This window comes from Halichoerus grypus, chromosome 5 (genome assembly GCF_964656455.1).
Source record: "Halichoerus grypus chromosome 5, mHalGry1.hap1.1, whole genome shotgun sequence".
Taxonomy (NCBI): Eukaryota; Metazoa; Chordata; class Mammalia; order Carnivora; family Phocidae; genus Halichoerus; species Halichoerus grypus.
Genome location: NC_135716.1, coordinates 101,614,307 through 101,633,991, shown reverse-complemented (window position 1 = coordinate 101,633,991; position 19,685 = coordinate 101,614,307). Strand labels below are relative to the sequence as shown.

General features: G+C 36.2%; 1 pseudogene; it reads left to right on the top strand.

Moving 5' to 3' along the window:
• Window positions 1-3,701: 3,701 nt before the first annotated feature.
• On the top strand, window positions 3,702-5,746 carry LOC118548323 (T-complex protein 1 subunit zeta-like; annotated as a pseudogene).
• The last annotated feature ends 13,939 nt before the right edge of the window (window positions 5,747-19,685 follow it).

Below are 19,685 nucleotides of genomic sequence, written 5' to 3'. Positions count from 1 at the left end.
TTATTTATTTATTTCGCGTGCATGGTGGGAAGGGCCAGAGGGAGAGGGAGAAAGAGAATCTTAAGCAGGCTCCACGGCCAGCGTGGAGCCCGACAAGGGGCTCAATCCCAGGACCCTGAGATCATGACCTGAGCCAAGGTCAAGAGTCAGATGCTTAACCCCATCTTCTGCAAATTTAACTGTTCTGTGCAGGAACTATATCTTTTTCATCTTCTGTATCTTTAGCATCAAAAGGGCACAATAAAACCATTTAAACTGTTAAAAAAAAGAAATGACCTCAAATGAAAATGAAATAAATGTTTTAAATTCTTCTCATTTCTACATTTTATTGAATAGGTTTAAGGTTGTTAATGCTATAAAAGTTTTTTGTTGTCATTTTGTTTGTTTTTGTGTGTTTTTTTTTTTTTTGTTGTTGTTGTTGTTGTTTTTAGGAGCAGCATGAAATCAAGTAGTCTTGGAAGTTACTAGGGAAGAAAAACAGGACCGTGAATACACTTGTAGAAAATGTGTTCTCTCCCTGACCAAAGCCTGAACCCAGCACCAGAATTAATATAATACCTGCCCTCAGTCTCATACCCCATTGTGATGGCTGGCTTTATGTGTCAACTTGACCGAGCTAAAGGATACCCACATAGCTAGTAAAACATTATTTCTGTGTATACCTTTGAGAGTTTTTCGGAAGCTTTGAATTGGTGAACTGAGTAAAGTAGATGGTCCTCCCCAGTATGGGTGTGTGTCACCCTACTTTTTGAGGGTCTGAATAGAACAAAAAGGCAAGGAAAGGGCATATTCCCTCTCTGTTTGAACTGAGACATCCATATCCTTCTTCCCTGGGACATTGGTACTTCTAGTTTTCAGGCCTTTGGACACAGATTGGGATTTATGCCATAGGCTTCCCTGGTTCTCAGGCCGTCAGACAGACTCAGACTGAATTATAGCTACTGACACTTCTGGTTCTCAAATTTGTAGACTGGGGACTGTGGGACCTCTTGGTCTCCATGATTGCATAAGCCAATTCCTATAATAAGTTTATATATGTGTGTATATATATATATGTATATGTATATATATATATATATATATATATATATATCTATATATATATATATATATACAGCTTATAAATTCTGTTACTTTAGGGAACCCTCAGTAATATATCCATCCTTAGTGTGAAGAAGTAACTCTCAGGAGTTACAAATGGCTTCCACTAAAACTCATAAACTTCATCAACAGAGATGAAGAAACATACTTAGTAGGTTTGTTCCTCTCCAAATAGGGATCAAAAGTAAACCGACTAATAAATGTTTCTAAGACCTCACCTTTATCCTATTGTCTAGGGTCAAAAGAAGATCTGGAGTTCCACTTCCAGCGAAGGTAAATTAATGAGGTGCCAGAAATTAGCAGCCGGCAGGCTCTGACCCTTGCAAAGAGGTGTAGACCATGGACTCTCCTAAGGATGATAGCAGGGAGCAACCGTTGCAGGTTAAGGTGGTAAAGGTGAAGGACAGAGGCTTGAAGGATGGTTTTTCTCTATGAGCTTTACAGACTTGAGCAGAAAACTATTTTTGCCCCAATTTTTTCATCTGTAAGGTGAGAAGTTTGGACTACATGAATTCTAAGGTGTCTTCAGTTCTAAATTCTAATAAGCATAGTGGTTAAGAGCTTTTGCTCTGGAGAGAGAAGACCTGGAACTGAATATTGACTTTGACTCTGTAAGCATGGGTGAGTGATTTAATCTCTCTAAATCTTAATGCCCTTACTAACAAAATGGAGATAATTATAGCGTTTTCCTTATAAGTTAGCATACTGCCTCACCTATAAAAATAGCTGAATGCAATGTAGTTATTAAAATTTCTATTACTGGATATCAATCTCTCCAAAAGTAATACTTTTCAAATACCTCATTTATGTAAAATCTGAAAATCAATAGGATTGTTATGAGAGTTAAAGGAGATAATGCATATGGAATGATTCTGTATAAAATAAAGAATAGGCATTGTTATTAATCGCAAAGTATTTATGGTTCAAGAAAATGGCCTTACTTAGTAACTATAAATTTAATCATCACTTTCTGCTCACCCCATATATACATCATGCATAATGGGGCGGGGTTCATAATGATCCAATCTAACAGTTTGACTCAAAACAATGAAATAATTTTTCCTTTACTAGATTCAGAGACAAGGATCAATTGGGAAATACAAATGAATTAGAGTCTTATTCATACAGGTGAATATTTAGATGCTAAAATATATAGTCTTGGAAATAACAAGAAACACTATAAAACGGGGAAAACCTGAGTGGGCTTCTTAGGATAAGTAACACTTCCATAGTTGTAAATTTTTAGCAATGCTACAATGAAGCAGGGTGGGGGAAGGGAAAGGTGGTGGCAGTTGGAGGTCCGGGGAACCCATGACCACAAACAAGAGAAGAAGAAAATGGCAAGACAAGCCTTTGTGGGAAAGGTAAAAATGAGATTGGTAGAACAGTGTTGCACATACGAATCGATAGGGGAAAATAAGTTTATGTCAATGTTGTTTCTCACTTAGAATTAAATATGTGCTTCAACAAAGCTTTATCTCTGAAATACTAAACTTGCAACTTTTGGTTTTCCTATGGTCACACCACAATAAATATTCAACAAACAGGAAATTAAAAAAGAGATATTCTGTATGAATTGAACTGTACTTTCAAATCCCTGTTTTTGATACCCAGATGTATCTAATTTTGTTGAAGGTACCAGGTACTCTGAAGTTAGATTTCACAGGAAGTTGAGATTCTCCTTTCTTTCTTGAACTCAGTGAAATTCTTCAGCAGTGTAAATCCCTTTGAAGTCAGGTCGATATGCCAATGTTGAATCAAATTTTGTGAACTTCAAAGCTCACTCTGTTGTGGAGGATATCCTGGTGAGGCTAGATATTGCAAAAAGAAATGAGAATATGACTTGAACATTTTAACTAACTTGTTTTCTAAAGTAGTATTTGAGGTTTCTTATTCTGTGAATATTCATCTTTTTTATATACTTAAAATATTTAATACTATAGTATTGTTACTATCATATTCCAAAATTTTACTTTGTATCTTTTTTTATGCCATAGAAGTCTGATAAACGTACTTTAGATGGGAATTTTACTTTCCTTTTATCTCACATGAAGAAGTTGTGGGAAGAGCATAGAGTTTAGAATCTTAGAAGCTTCATGAAAACTTCAGCTATGTGTCCTTGGGTCAGTTGTATTCAAAAATTAATTTAAAAAAATCTATATTATACAGTTTTTTAAGAATGTATAACAACGCATGTGTGAGTGCTTAATATTCAATTATAGTAAATTTAAAGCATTTGAGCAAAATTGATTTCCATTTTTTCCCCCATGAAATGCTAAGCATTTTCAGGGCCACGAATAGTTCAGATTAAATTATTTGATTATTCACTCAAAGTGGTGAGTATGTGGGCAACATTCCCCTGTTGTGTTAGAATGAGATGCTGCTATATTAAAATGTTATTATAGAGCCTTCTTCAAACAAATCAAAAGCAATTATCAAAAAAATGACATTACCTTCTAATACCACTTGAGAGAAAACACTTGTTATTTAATTAAATGACCAGATCCATTCTTTATCAAATAGGTATTGAGAATCAATTCTGTACTAGGCACTATTTTCATTAAAAAAAAATGCAACAGCTCTTCCTGTGCTGGTTAGCAATGGCGGATGTGAAGATCCTGAACCCCAAGGCCAAGGTGCCCCAAGTCCAGGCGGCACTGGCGGTCGACATCAGTGCAGCCCAGAGGGTGTAGGACGTGCTGAGGACTAACTTGGATCCTAAGGACTCCATAAAGATGCTTGTTTCTGGTGCTGGAGACATCAAACTTACTATAGATGGTTATGTGCTGCTTCATGAAATGCAAATTCAACACCCAACAGCCACCTTATAAGCCAAAGTAGCAACAGCCCAGCATGGCATAACTGGTGATGGTACCACTTCCAATGTCCTAATCATTGGAAAGCTGCTGAAACGGGCTCTCTACATTTCTGAAGCTCTTCATCCCAGAATAATAACAGAAGGATTTGAAGCTGCAAAGGAAAAGGCACTTTAGTTTTTGGAACAAGTCAAAATAAGCAGAGAAATGGACAAGGAAGCACTTATAGATGTGGCCAGAACATTTCTTCATACTAAAGTGCATACTGTGGGGCGCTTGGGTGGCTCAGTCGTTAAGCGTCTGCTTTCGGCTGAGGTCATGATCCCAGGGTCCTGGGATCGAGTCCCACATCGGGCTCCCTGCTCAGTGGGAAGCCTGCTTCTCCCTCTCCCACTCCCCCTGCTTGTGTTCCCTCTCTCGCTGTCTCTCTCTCTCTCTCTCTGTCAAAATAAATAAAATCTTAAAAACGAAAGTGCCTACTGAACTTGTTGATGTGTTTGTTTGTTTGTTTTTGCTACTGTCTTAACAGAGGCTGTAGTGGACTCCATTTTTGCCATTAAAAAACAGGATGAACCTATTGACCTCTTCGTGGTTGAAATCATGTAGATGAAACATAAATCTGAAACTGATACAAGCTTTATCAGAGGTCTTGTTTTGGGGCACAGCATCCTGATATAAAAAAGAAAAAGAGGTTGCACATACATCCTCACATGCAATGTGTCATTAGAATATGAAAAAGCCAGAAGTAAATTCTGGCTTTTTTTACAAGGGTGCACAAGAGAGAGAGAAACTCCTAAAAGCTGAAAGAAAATTCACTGAAGATAAATTAAAAAAAATAATAGAACTGAAAAGGAAAGTCTGTGGTGATTCAGATAAAGGATTTGTTGTTATTAATCAAAAGGGAATTGACCCCTTTTCCTCAAATGCTCTCGCAAAAGAAGGCATAGTAGCTTTGAGTAGAGCTAATGGAAGAAATATGGAAAGGCTGACTCTTGCTTGTGGTGGAGTAGTTCTAAATTCTTTGGATGATCTAAATCCTGATTGGGACATGCAGGACTTGTTTATGAGTATACTTTGGGAGAAGAGAAATTCACCTTTATTGAGAAATGTAACAATCCTCCTTGTCACATTATTGGTCAAAGCATCAAATAAGCACACACTCACTCAAATAAAAGATGCAATAAGAGGGGCGCCTGGGTGGCTCAGGGGGTTAAGAGTCAGCTCTTGATTTCGGCTCGGGTCGTGATCTTGGCGTCCTGAGATCAAGCCCTGAGTTTAGCTCCATGCTCAGTGGGAAGTCTGCTTCAGGATTCTCTTTCTCTGTCTTCCCTCCCCCTGCTGGCTCACTCTCTCTCTCTCTCTCTCTAAAATAAATAAATAAATCTTAAAAAAGAAAAAAAAAGATGAAATAAGAGATGGCTTGCAGGCTGTTAAAAATGCTACTGATGATGGCTATGTAGTTCCAGGTGCTGGGGCGGCGGAGGCGGCCGTGGAGAAGCCTTGATTAACTATAAGCCCAGTGTAACGGGCAGGGCCCAACTTGGAGTTCAAGCACTTGCTGATGCACTGCTCATTATTCCCAAGGTTCTCGCTCAGAACTCTGGTTTTGACCTTCAGGAAATGCTAAAGTTCAAGCAGAACAATCAGAATCAGGTCATCTTGTGGGTGTGGACTTGAACACAGGTGAACCAATGGTAGCCGCAGAAGTCGGCCTGTGGGATAATTATCGTGTCAAGGACTAGCGTCTTCACTCCTGCACTATGATTGCCACCAATGTTCTCCTAGTTGAGGAGATCACACGGGCTGGAATGTCTTCTCTAAAAAGTTGAACTGAAGCTTCCCTTGTATCATCTGAATCATGAAGAGTGATCCCAAGAATATAGCTATGGAATTTTTGTCCAAGCTTCAAATACTTTTCAAAGGAATTTTCTTTTCCCATATGAAAAAAAAAAAAAAAAAAGAGAGAACACTGACATTCACATTCTGAAGTTCCGAAATTATAATTACAGTATTTTTAAAAACTGCTCTACTGTGTTCACACATGAAGCAGTCTGTTTTTACCCAATGGACAGGATGATTTGCTTTAGCTTTAGTGATATAAAAGTATCATGTTAGATAAGTATATGTTATCTACCTTGTTATTAAATGTTCCTTGAAAAACAAAAATAAATATTAATTAATTAATTAATTAATTAAACACTTCTGTCCTTATGGAGCTCATAATTTATAGTATTTATATATGTAAACATATATTACATATATAAATTACATATATTAAGGTAATATATAAAATTAAATGTATAAGTATAAATATAAATCTTTGTATTTATTATAATTTATTTTAAGTAAATCATATAACAGTAGGAAGTGCTATAGAAGAAAAGAAAACAGAGCAGAATTAGGTGTTTTAGCGGTGGAGGGAGTCCCTTGAATGTAGGTTGAATTTTACACAAATTAGTAGGGTAGGCCTTAGCGAGCCAAGACTTGAAGCTGAGAGAGCAAGCATTGCAAAAACCTGGGGGAGTACATCTGAAACAGAGGCAGTGCAGTGGGAAGGATCTAAGGCTGGAAGGGGTCACCTCAAGGGTTTGATTAAGCATGGTTTGCTGGAAGCAAGGAGGAGAATAATAGGCGATGAGAAAGTGGGGCTAATTATGTAGGACCAATAAAGCTATTTCAGAACTTTCAATTATTTTGTGAGTGACTTAGCAAGAGCCATGGGTGGGATTTGTGGGGAAGATGGGATTGTTTAGGTTCCTATTTTGAAAGGACAGCTCTAGGGTGCCTGGGTGGCTCAGTTGGTTAAGCGACTGCCTTCAGCTCAGGTCATGATCCTGGAGTCCTGGGATCGAGTCCTGCATCGGGCTCCCTGCTTAGCAGGGAGTCTGCTTCTCCCTCGGAACCTCACCCCTCTCATTCTCTCTCTCTCTCATTCTCTCTCTCTCAAAAATAAATAAAATTAAAAATATATATATTTAAAAAAAAAAAGAAAGGACAACTCTGACTGTTATGTTGAGAATAGACAGCAGAAGGACAGGGATGGGACGGGGGAGCAACAAGAAAGCGACTGCCATCAGCAGAGGGAGGGGTGAAAGGGGTTCCTGTGGGGGTGCCAGCAGTGTAGGAGGGGAAAGTGGTCAGGTGCAGATCTCACTTTGAAAGTAGAACCAGCAGGGTCTCCTGGGCGGGGGAGGGGGGTTATACGTGGGACATAAGAGGAAGTGAGGGGTCTCAAAGACCTGTAAATTTTTCTTTCTTCCATGGTGACATGGCTTAAATATATTTAAAAGACAGACATGTTGGTACTAACCTTAGATAGGCAGTCATCACAATTCTCACGATTTGGTCTGGCCCGCATCACAGCATTGCATCTCTGGAATCACAGTGTTAATCAAACTACCATAAAAACTTTGGGGGTCTTATCTTCGGATATAACTTAGCACAAAGTATAGTTTCTGATAGCTCAAGTTGAATGAAGTTCTGCCAGGCAAATTCAAAGGAAATATTATCCCCCAATTTTTCTTTTTTTAGTCCTAATAGCTGGTTTTTAATAAAATGGATAGGTTTTAAAGAAAGAATTAAATGTATTGAAAAAAAGTGAATTGCCATGAGAGTGAAGTTTTAGGTCATTTTAATATAATTAAAATTGTCTTTTGGAAAGCATTGTATAGAATGAACAAAATAAAATACCAAAAACAATTACTTTTAGGGTCAGTTAACACTAAAACCAGAATCTTACAAATTAGCCAAAGCAATTTAGTTTATGGTGGGTGAAGGAGTGGTTAAAACTGTTTTTAGAGCTAAAAAGATTTTGGTTAAAACACAAATATTCAATACACTTAGATGTTTTTAGCTTCTTTCTCTTCTCAACAAATAAGATGATAATAATCACCTTATAGAATTGGCATATGATGATGAATGCAAATAATTTCAGTAAATTGGCTTGTAATTATGTGTAACATACATATAAGTTACTTAGCACAATATTTAAATATCTAGAATGTGGACACCCCCACAACCAGCATTCCTTTTCTTTATAAAATTAAATTCAGATTTTCTTTTGGAAGAGAACCTCTTTGCCATCAAATAGGATCTGTTGAGACTATAGTCAGGAACTGTGTCAATTTGCCTGCTCATAAAAATTGCTATACTGCTATAAAAAATAAAATAAACACAAAAATATGAATAGCTCCAATATAGTAGAACTGTATTTGTCACTTACATATGAGTTAAGGGTAGGTGTTACAGGATGGTGGAAAGTTCTCCTCTAGGTAGGGATTTGGAGATTCATGATATTTCCCATTCGGTGATTCTACCTACCCCTAAAGCTTATTGGAAATGTGTATTTAGCCAGCAGAAAGATAATAGAGCATGGAGGAATTATGTCTACTTCTTAAGAGACTAGGGTTTTCTGTGTATGGTCCACTGACAAAAATTAGTCATATGGCCACACCTAACAGAAAAGGGAAGCTGAAAAATAGTGTCCTCAGCTACTTAGTTATTCGTCAGCTCTAATTTTAATAAGGTAAAATTAAAAAAGGAATTTTGGTGGATAAGGAGTCATGCTAGTCAAGGTCATTGAACAATACCCTAGGTCAAATGTAGCACCTGAACTAATATTAGCCAAGTATATACTGTCTTCTTTTTAGCTATATGTTTTTGGAATTATTTCTTAGTGGTTGATCTATGGATTATAGCATACATCTCAATCTATCACAATATACTTCAGATTTATACAGTTGCAGTGAGAGGTAATTTGCTTCACAATGGTTTCCTTCATTCTCCTTCTTTTGTGCTATTATCGTCAAATATATTACATCTATATATGTTACTAATCCAACAATATAGTGTTATAATCCTTGCTTTATATAATTTTAGGTCTCTTAAAGAAACTAAGAGACGAAAAAAGAAAAATATATTTACAGTGTTTTTCTTTTTTAATTTGCCATTTTTGGTACTCTTTCATTTTTTCCTGTGGAGTAAAGTTAATATCTGATGTCACTTCCTTACTTCAATATAGCTTACCCCCACCCTAAATTGTGCTGTTCTTGTCAAAGATGACGTGTCTCTATATGTTATAAGACCAACAGTTCAATTTTATAGATATTTCTTATGGTATTATTTTTAAAAATCAATAAAGATAAAAAAGAAAAGAAATACGTAGTTACACTGTCTTTTTTCGTTACTATGTAATTACCTTTATGGCAATCTTTATATCAATTAGAATTACCGTTTGGTGACACTTGTTTGAATAACTTCCTTTAGTGTTTCTTGTAAGGTTTCTTATAATTTTTATGCCTCTTTTCTCTTTCTTCTTTCCTTCTGGTACTCCCATTAGGCATATTTTGGTACTTTCAGTGATGTCCTAAAGATCTCTGAGGTTCCATTCATTTTCCTGGATTCTTTTTTTTTTTTCTTTCATTTCTCCATTGCATATGTTTTGGTAATCTCTCTTCAAGTTGGCTTATTCTTTCTTCAGTCAGCTCTAATCTGCCTTTTTAGAGAATTTTTCATTTCACTGTAATTTCCAATTAGTCTATCCTACCTAATACATCTAAGAGTACTAATATTTTCTAGGGGGAAAAATCTTAACACTTTTTCACCTAATAATAACATTTCATCTGAATCTAGGTTTTTCAACATTACAAATTAGGTAAGCAAAAATGAACAATAGTCTGTATCATGATCTCACCTCTCACCATTTTTCCACCATCAAAAATACTGTGGTGTGGTGCAGTTGAAAATAAGTGAGATAAACCATTAAAAACAGTGTTAAAACCTTAAACCTGGGCGCCTGGGTGGCTCAGTTGGTTAAGCGACTGCCTTCGGCTCAGGTCATGATCCTGGAGTCCCTGGATCGAGTCCCGCATCGGGCTCCCTGCTTGGCAGGGAGTCTGCTTCTCCCTCTGACCCTCCCCCCTCTCATGTGCTTGCTCTCTCTCATTCTGTCTCTCTCAAATAAATAAATAAAAAATCTTTAAAAAAAAAAAAAAAAAACCTTAAACCTATGGCTTACATGATAAATCGGAAAATTATAGAACCAGTTTGAGACTCAGTTCTTCAGATGGTGATAATATGTGCCCTCAATTCTTCCAAAAAATTATAAAAATAGAATAACCTCATATATGCTAAAACTTTATAAACCATAAAAGTCTACATAACTATTTAATTTTATTAAAAATTATTAGAATAAAACTTTTTTGTAATATAATTGCATAATGCAATATATAGTACAAGTAATTTTATGTAACATATTATTTTATGTAACATATGACAGACTTAGTAAATAATATAAAATGCAAATTTGTATGAACTAATGGTTAAACATACCGATGTTGGCAGTGTTATTGAGAAGAGTAATCATTTTTATTGCAAGGTAGCAATTTATCTGAGCTACCTGGGAGAGATATCATAAGGCCAGTGATTCACAGGAGTATATCCAGAGGTCAAAAGTCCTCATGGTGATGTAGCAAATATAAAGAAAGAGAGCCGACAGAATTCGTCATTCTAGTTGCCCAAAAGGGAGGGCCTTAGGAACAAGAGATAGAGTATGGCCAGATTAAGCTGAAGTTAAACTCTGTACCTTGAGAATGTCATTCCTCCATAAACTTAATGTTAAAATGAGAAAACCCCATGTAAACTTTATATCAGACATTCTTGCACACTCCTCATTTAAATGGGACAGTTTGTCAGTAATATTACAAAATAAGCTATATATATATATATATATATATATATACCTATATATGTGTGTATATATATGATTTTATTTATTTATTTGACAGAAAGAGGGAGAGCACAAGTAGGCAGAGTGGCAGGCAGAGGGAGAGGGACAAGCAGGCTTCCCGCTGAGCAGAAAGCCCAATTCAGGACTTGATCCCAGGACCCTGAGATCATGACTGAACAGAAGGCAGACACTTAACCAACTGAGCCACCCAGGTGCCCCAAAGCTAGATATATTTTGGTATGCTTGTGATCTCTGGAGAAATGCTGGTGCAGTGCTTATGAAGGGTCAAAGAAAAGGCAATGATTGTATAGAAAATGAATATAGAATAAAACTCAAGAACTAAAGTGGGACTGAAAATAACAATTATGACCACAACTTTCCAAAGCAAGATTCACTGTAATTTAAAACAATGAATTAACACTTCAGGAAAAAGTGCTTCCAATGAATGGCCACTATAAAAGATGGGGATGCTGGGGAACATTGTGTATTTGGATACAATTTTGGAAATATGGTATTTGTTCTCAGAATATCTACTCTTTTACTAAAGAGTTTGTTTCTCTTTTATCCATTCATTTGTCCATCCATCCATCCATTTAATAAATATTTATTAATATGTGCTATATTAAGTTATGATGCCTATACTAAGAAGATAAGACACTAATGCATGTGCAACCACTTGTCCAGTAAAAAAACATTTAGAAACAAATATAATTCCACAAAAACATACTATATATTATACATTCCTGTTTTTGGTGGATTTGAATCAAAAGTTACAGTCTCAATGCATGAGTATTTTCTATTACAAATTTGAATCCTTACAAAACTTGAAATTTCAGCATACTATTTTATTTGTTGACATTCATTCACCCAATTTTATTTGCACAACACAATCTTTTTTTCTTTATCTTTTTATTCTTGAAAGATGAAAAGTCTGAAAATATGCCAAAGTTTCAATGCCAAAGCAAAGAAATTTAAATGATGGAAGCTCTATCCACTAAATGTTTAGGTGAACACTTTATATAATTGGCACTTTTTAAAAATCTTTTACTCCAGGTGGCTCGTTTCCTTTAAATGAAAAATATATTTTATTTGTATGTATTTATCTCTACAGGCATGCATCTTCATAAACAAGTTTTATTCAATAAACTATTTTGTACCTCTACAACTTCCTTTATTTTACTAGATTTCAAATCTGTGAAAGCACAAAGCTATTTAATTCCATGGTTGTCAATTAATTGCCTGCTGAGATTCCGCCCTGGTAGCCCACTGAACCACCACTGCTCTGAAAATTAAAAGGAGCTATTTGCTCTGGTTATAAGTTATACCCCTATGCCAGATAAACCACAAATGATTAAGTCTTAAGTTATACAAAAAAGGTTTTGCATTTCTTTTGTGGAATTGATTTTCACAACTGGCTACTGAGAATATTTATCATAAAGTACCACTTACAGGGCGCCTGGGTGGCTCAGTTGGTTAAGCAGCTGCCTTCGGCTCAGGTCATGATCCTGGAGTCCCGGGATCGAGTCCCACATCAGGCTCCCTGCTCAGCAGGGAGTCTGCTTCTCCCTCTGACCCTCCTCCCTCTCATGCTCTCTGTCTCTCATTGTCTCTCTCACAAATAAATAAAATCTTAAAAAAAAAAAAAAAAAAAAAAAAGTACCACTTACAACGTTTCTTCATATAATGTGGTAAGTTTACCTTCCTATTCTCAGGGACCTGAAATTTGAGGCGTATTGAGCAGTTTTTGTCATTGTTCCTTAACAAAAGATTGTATTATTGGAGAAGAAAAATACTGGTCATTGTTTTCAGATTGCTGTGTGACAATGAAAAAAGAAACACATTTTGGAAAGTGCTAGGATGTATTTATTAAGAATGACAGCCTCTTTTTCAATCCACTGTTTTTACCTTATATGTCAATTGAAGCAGTATGCGTACTTCAACAGACCGACTCATTTGCAGAAGCAGACAGCTATTGTCAGATACACACAGTATTTGAGCCCTAGGCCCCTTCCTTGCCAGCAGACCCACAACTCCTTAGGCATTAAGCGTGAAGGCAACACCTGCTTCTTTCTTCATAATCGTCCTTTCCTTAATAATGATACTCATTTGCAATATCATACCATATGACACTTTGTACCCAGTAAAACATAGAGTTGACGAAAAAAAATATGATGATAGAGTTTTGTGCTACTATAAACCGTTTTAATAGAATATGAAACCGAGGTGAATCTCAGTTGTGATTCTTATTGCACAGATTACTTAACTCATGGCATGATTTCAATGGTTTAGAGGCAATAAACCTGACCTTGTCTTAAATGCGTAAAAGTACATAAGCAACACATATTCATACTTACAGCCAAGGGTACAGGAGGCAAAGATGCTACAACTCATTTCCATGTCCTGCTTAAATAATTATCTGTTAACAAATTTAGATCATGCGACTAATAAAGGTGAACACAAAGACCATCCCTTGGTGTGTGCGGAGTTACTAGAGGGGATGGGAAATTGAGAGAGAGAAAAAATTAGCCTTTCCTGCATTCAAACAGAAGTCTGAAGAACACAGTCCTAAGAAAGAGTTCTTCCTCTTTCACAATGTCAGCCACAGCTGTGTGTTGACTCTGTTAAGCATTGTAAAGAGCAATAGATAGAACACTACATCAAAAACTAATGATGTGATGTATGGTGTTTAACATAACACAGTAATAAAAAAAAGCAATAGATAGAGATAGTCAATAGAGATAGAGTTCATTCATCCAGACATCCAGTTACCCATTTTTAAATTAATTTAAACCAGACATTGATGTTTTCAATATGCCATCTGAACAAAACAGAAAAATCCCTGCCCTCAAGTTGCTTATAAGATTAAGGAGCCAAAGTTTAAAAGGCCTATCATGCTGAATTAAAGGGATTAGAGTTTATCAAGAAGATGAATAGTCATCATAGGCTTTCAAGCAAGGAGTACCATAATTAGATTTTCCTTAGAGAAAGATAAAGTCTTGTACCTATCTTGTAGATGATAAATAGTCATTAAAGAATTTTAAACAAGATAGTGCCATAATCACATTTGTATTGCTATAAAATAATTTACTCAAAGGTGATTTGGAAATTGCATGGGTGAAAAGCAAAATTGAAAAGTGTAGTGAGGGATTATATTCATAGTGTTAGAGTAATCCTGGAGAAACAACAACAACATGACGGATTGGGGGTTTGAAGGAAATTACTTGATTTGCATAATATTAAGGAGGTATTAACAACAGGGTTTAGGAACTGATAGGATATATAAAATGGTAGGGGGATAGGCCAAGACAGTATAATGGGGGTGGGAGAAGCTTGGGAACTAATGACAAGATTATTTTATACATGTTATCTCTCTCACATTGCAAATAATATACAAATCTTTCTTTTTTTTTTAAGATTTTTTTTTTTTTTTTTTTTTAATTTGACAGAGAGAGACCCAGCGAGAGAGGGAACACAAGAAGGGGGAGGGGGAGAGGGAGAAGCAGGCTCCCTGCTCTGGGGGCTCGATCCCAGGACGCTGGGATCACGACCTGAGCCGAAGGCAGACGCTTAACGACTGAGCCACACAGGCGCCCCACAAATCTTTCTTGATTTACTATGGGGTTACACCCTGATAAACCCATCCTACACTGAGAATATCTATAAGTTGAAAATGCGTTTACCTCTGAAACAAATAATGCATTATATGTTAAAAAAAAAAAGAAGAAGAAGATAGTAGGAAGGGAAAAATGAAGGGGGGGAAATCAGAGGGGGAGATGAACCATGAGAGACTATGGACTCTGAGAAACAAACTGAGGGTTCTAGAGGGGAGGGGGGTGGGAGGATGGGTTAGCCTGGTGATGGGTATTAAAGAGAAATGGAGGACTGGGTGTTATATGCAAACAATGAATCATGGAACACTACATCAAAAACTAATGATGTAATGTATGGTGATTAACATAACATAATAAAAAAAAAGAAAATGCGTTTAATACACTTAACCTACCAAACATCAAAGCCTAGCCTAGCCTACCTTAAATGTGTTTGGAACACTTATATTAGCCAACAATTGGGCAATATCATCTAACACAAAACCTATTTTATAGTACAATGTTGACTATCTCATGTAATTTATTGAATATTGTACTGAACATGAAAAATAGAATGGTTGCACGGGTACTGAATGGTTGTGAGTGTAGCAGCTGTTTACCCTCATGATTGTGCCACTACCCATCAGAGAGTATCTTACTGCATATCACTAGCTTGGGAAAAGATCAAACTTCAAACTTTGAAGTGTGGTTTCTACTGAATGCATATTGCTTTAGCACCATTGTAAAGTTGAAAAACTGTAAATTGAACTATTGTAAATTGGGGAGCGTCTGTAATTCACCAATTCCTTAAACACCTACTACTTTTCACTGCTCCCCTCTGCAGCAAAATTACTGAAAAGAATGATCTATGCTGTCTCCAATTCGTCCTCTTCCATTCTACCTTACACCATCTAATCAAACTTTCGTGACATAGCATGACTGAAGCTATGCTTATCAATGTAATTAATGATTTCCAAGTTGTAAATTCAGTGGTCAAGTCTCACTCTTCATTTTTCTTGGCCAATTAGTAGCATTTGACATAGCTGACTATTTCTTCTGTTTCAATAATATTTCTTCATTTGGCTTTCGGGGACCCATATTCTCTAGGTTTTCTCCTATCTCATTTACCTCACTCTTTCTCCTTTCCTTTACTGTTTTTTTTCTCTTTCTACCTCTTAATGTTAGTGTTGCTCAAGGCTCTGTTCTCTCTCCTTTTCTCAATTTATCACATTCTTGATTACTACATCTGGGCTCATGAATTTAAGTATCATCTACATGCTCTGTAGATGATACCAGTTTACCAAATAATGTTACCAATTAATATTTCCAATTCAAATGCCCTTTTGAATTCCAGACACATATTCAACTGCTTCCTCAATATCTCTATGTGGTTGTTGAACAGCTATTTTTAATTCAAAATATTCAAGAAGTGATTCCTGCTCTGTCCCCTTCCCCAACCACCCACTATCACTTCAATCTGTTTCACTTACAGTGTTCCCTCATCTAAGTTGATGTCAATGAAATGTCTCAGTGGCCCAGACTAAAAAACTGAAGCCATTCTTAAATCCATTTTAGTTCTCATACCTCAGAGGCCATCAGGAAATCCTATCAGTTGTACCTTCAAAATATTTCTAGAATCCTAGACTATTTCTCACCCTCTCCACTGCTACATTTATGGTAAAAAAAAAAAAAAAAAAAAGATTTTCATTTCTCATATATATTGTTGCAACTGCTTCCCACCTGGAACCCTTGCTTTCACTCTGCCCCTATAAAGTCTCCTCTCTAAAAAAAAAAAAAAAAAAAAGCCAAAGTGAACCTTTATTTTATTTATTTTTTTTTCAAAGTGAACCTTTAAAAAAAGTAAGCCAGTCATGTAACTCCTCTCGTCAAAAATCTTCAGTGGCTCCTTATTCCACTCAAAATCAAAGAACTTACATAATAAATGAAGCTCTACATAATACGGTAATCCTAGGAACTCTCTGCCTTCATCTTCTACAATTCTTCCCCTCTTTGAGTCAGCATCAGCAACACATATATTTACTATTCCTTGAAAAAATAGATCTACTTCTATCTTAGAGACGCTGCTCTAATTGTTTCTTCTTTCTGGAACCTTCTCCCTATAGATACCTGCTTAGCTAACATCCTTACCTCTTTTATGGCTTTGCTCAAATTTTATCTTCTCAGTGAGGTCCATCTTGACAACCACAAAGCAGACTGCCTGAGAAGAAGCAGGGAGGAATGGAGGAAAACCAAGAGTATGAGACGCCAGAAAAACTTTACCAAGAAATCTTTTTTTTTTTAATTAGTAAGGAATTGAGAGTGAGAAAAACACATGATCATGTAGGATAAGGACTACATGGATCAGTTTGATTTAGTAGAAAGACCTTGTTTGTGATCTTGGCACAGTTAATGTAAAATAATCTGAAATACCCCAAAATTGAAAGACCATCTTATTTCCACCTATCCCACTCCCACTTTTTTTTTTTTTTTTTTTCAGGAAAGGATGGTGAAATCCTTTTTCCTTATCCATATAATGAACATAATAATACTGGGTTGATAATTGTAGAATCTTATCTGGAGTCTGAATTTGGAAGCCACTGCTCTTCCACCATACTGTTGTGCTAGTACATATATTTTGCAGGAGAAAACTGAGACTCTGGGCCAAATAAGGTAATTAAAAACAAAATAAGCCTGCCATCTTTTGGAAAGTATTTACTTTAATTTTTATTATTTTGAAATGATAACAAGATGATGTCTTTGAAAACCAAATATATCATTTTATAGATCGATATACCAACAGAATATAGTCAAAGGTGCCATTTTTTTGAGGCATTACATCATATGTTCAAAATATGGATGATCTGGGGCGCCTGGGTGGCTCAGTTGTTAAGCGTCTGCCTTCGGCTCAGGTCAAGATCCCAGGGTCCTGGGATCGAGCCCCGCATCGGGCTCCTGGCTCAGCGGGAAGCCTGCTTCTCCCTCTCCCACTCCCCAACTTGTGTCCCCTCTCTCGCTGTCTCTTTGTCAAGTAAATAAATAAAATCTTTAAAAAAAAAAAAAATATGGATGATCTTACCAATGTTGGAGTGATAGTTATTTTAATAAAAGTTACAAAAAGTCAATAGCTGTACCCAGCAGGCCCCTTAGCTTTGGGTCCAGCCTGCTATTTCTTCAAAATGAGAGACCATCTCCAGTTGCTATACATTTGTGGACTGTTTTTTTTCTCTACTGATAATGTTATGTTTGTTGAAAAAGTGCTTCGGAGTACTCTGGAAGTGTTATTTGTATGTTTCTTATGGAAAAGACATGTAGGGAAAGCAAAAGTCACATTGGGAAAATAACCTCTAAGAGCTTATATTACAACATCTATTCTTAATATTGCCACAACCTCTTTTTTTAATGTAATAACCTTGAAATTTTAAGTCCCAAATTTACCTGTCCATTTAAAATTTACATTTTTTTTCCTGCTTCCTGTACCAGAGAATGCATCAAATAAAAATATTTTGTTGAGATACTCAGTAATCAATGTTCACTATGTCTTAATAAATTTGGTTTTGCAAGGTCAATGATAGGTCTTAAGATTTGAAGACTTGCACTAAGTTGTTTTAATTTCAAGACATCAGAAATCCAATCATTTAGCTCTTTATTTCATTAAAAGGATACCCTCAATTAATAATAACATGAAGTATTTAACTGCCCACTCATTACGGAGTAAAACAAAAAAAAGGGGGGGGTGACTGACTTTAGAACACTTTTAAAGAAATATAACCACCTGAGTACAAGTTAACAACTTCCAATTTATCAGCCATCTGGCTGCAACATCTGTTGCTGGTTGATTGCCAGTGTTCATTTGCATGGTCTGGATTACCAGGTGGGGCAAAGAAGAATTTTCAGTAGAAGAGGATCATTCCTTGGACAAGAGTATACATATAACAGTACCTCTCTTCACTAGAAGCTCATAATTTATTGGCACATTTAATTATTTTCTGTTGAGAACAATGATCTGTCCTATTGCTCTTGTCCCAGCTTAGGTTAGAAACTTGCTTCGGCCTGCCCACAAATGAATTGATATGTAATTACTGAATTGCTTATCAATAAACAACCCTTGAGCATTGCAACTCTTGAGCAGTGCTGTGAAAGGAGATGTTAGATATGCAGAAATGGATACAACAGTCATTTCCTTCTGGTAAGCCGGACTGTGGAAGACAAAGGAAAGTGGAAATGGACCAGAGCATTGGTATGAAACCTGGGGCCTTGTTTTAGTTACAGTTACTGAAAGCATTTTATTAAGAGAGTGATTTGAACATGACACAGATATAGAGTTTAAAATGTTCAGCAATAGTCAAGGCATAGAGAAAGAAGCTGAGGACTACCATAACAATCCAAGATAGAGTAGTTCTTGTCATCCTGGAATCTGGATATTGGCTTCTTAGTCTCCATTTCTGCCTTCTCCCACCATTTCTCTGCCAAACAATGACTTCTTTTTCTCAATATGTTACCTAACACTTGGCTAACCAGCTTTGCACATTTCCCACTTTACTCTGCTTCAAGCCAGCTTCCGGGAAGCTATTACCTTTCTAGGGCTTTTATTATGTTTTGTTTTAATTTTTAAAATACTGGTTGTCAATGTTCAGGTTCAATTTTATTTTTTTTTACTCTTTCTCCCCTTACTTAAAACCTCTTTGTTAGAACTACTGACGTTCTCTACCTAAATTCTCAATCCTAACTAAATTCCTAGCATTTGACCTAGTTTAGGTCTATTTACAATATTTACAGCCCTATTTACAATAGCTGATATCTGTCCCAGAAGAATTCCTCTTTGTCTGCAGCCCTCTTGACTTTTAATTTGAACTGTTGCCTGGAATATTCAGCTTCTCTTCTCGGCTCATCAGATGGATCCCTGGTCAACTATAGTTTTCACTATCATAGCTGATGTTGCTCACTCTGGCTTGAAATCTTTTGTTCCCCCATCTGGTTAATTTTTGTATGCTGATGAGCTGCCCTAGGTTTTACTCCACACTAGGAAGTGTGTTACCGTCCATGTCCTTACTATGAAAATGCCTTGTATATGATCCTATAAAAGGCATTTTTTTATTAAGAAAAAACCTTTAAACCATAACTTAGCCATTTTAGTATACAGCTTTCTGAAGGCACACTTCTGTTTTCTTCTTACCCCTAAGATTAGTTCTTGCATAGCTATTTCACAAAGCTCCATTTAGGTGCCCAACATATTTAATTTAATGATTTTGCTCTTTCAAGGATAATAAACTCAAATTACTTTAGAAAGGTTACATACTTATGTGAAACCCTAATACGTAAGTTGATGAATGAAGAAGGTGTATCTCTTCTGTATATTCAAATACAGCAACAAAATGGCCTCCAGCAACAGCATAGTAATTTCTCTCAACCAAAGCTTTCTCTGAGAACAACCAGAAAATCAGAAAAAAATATTTT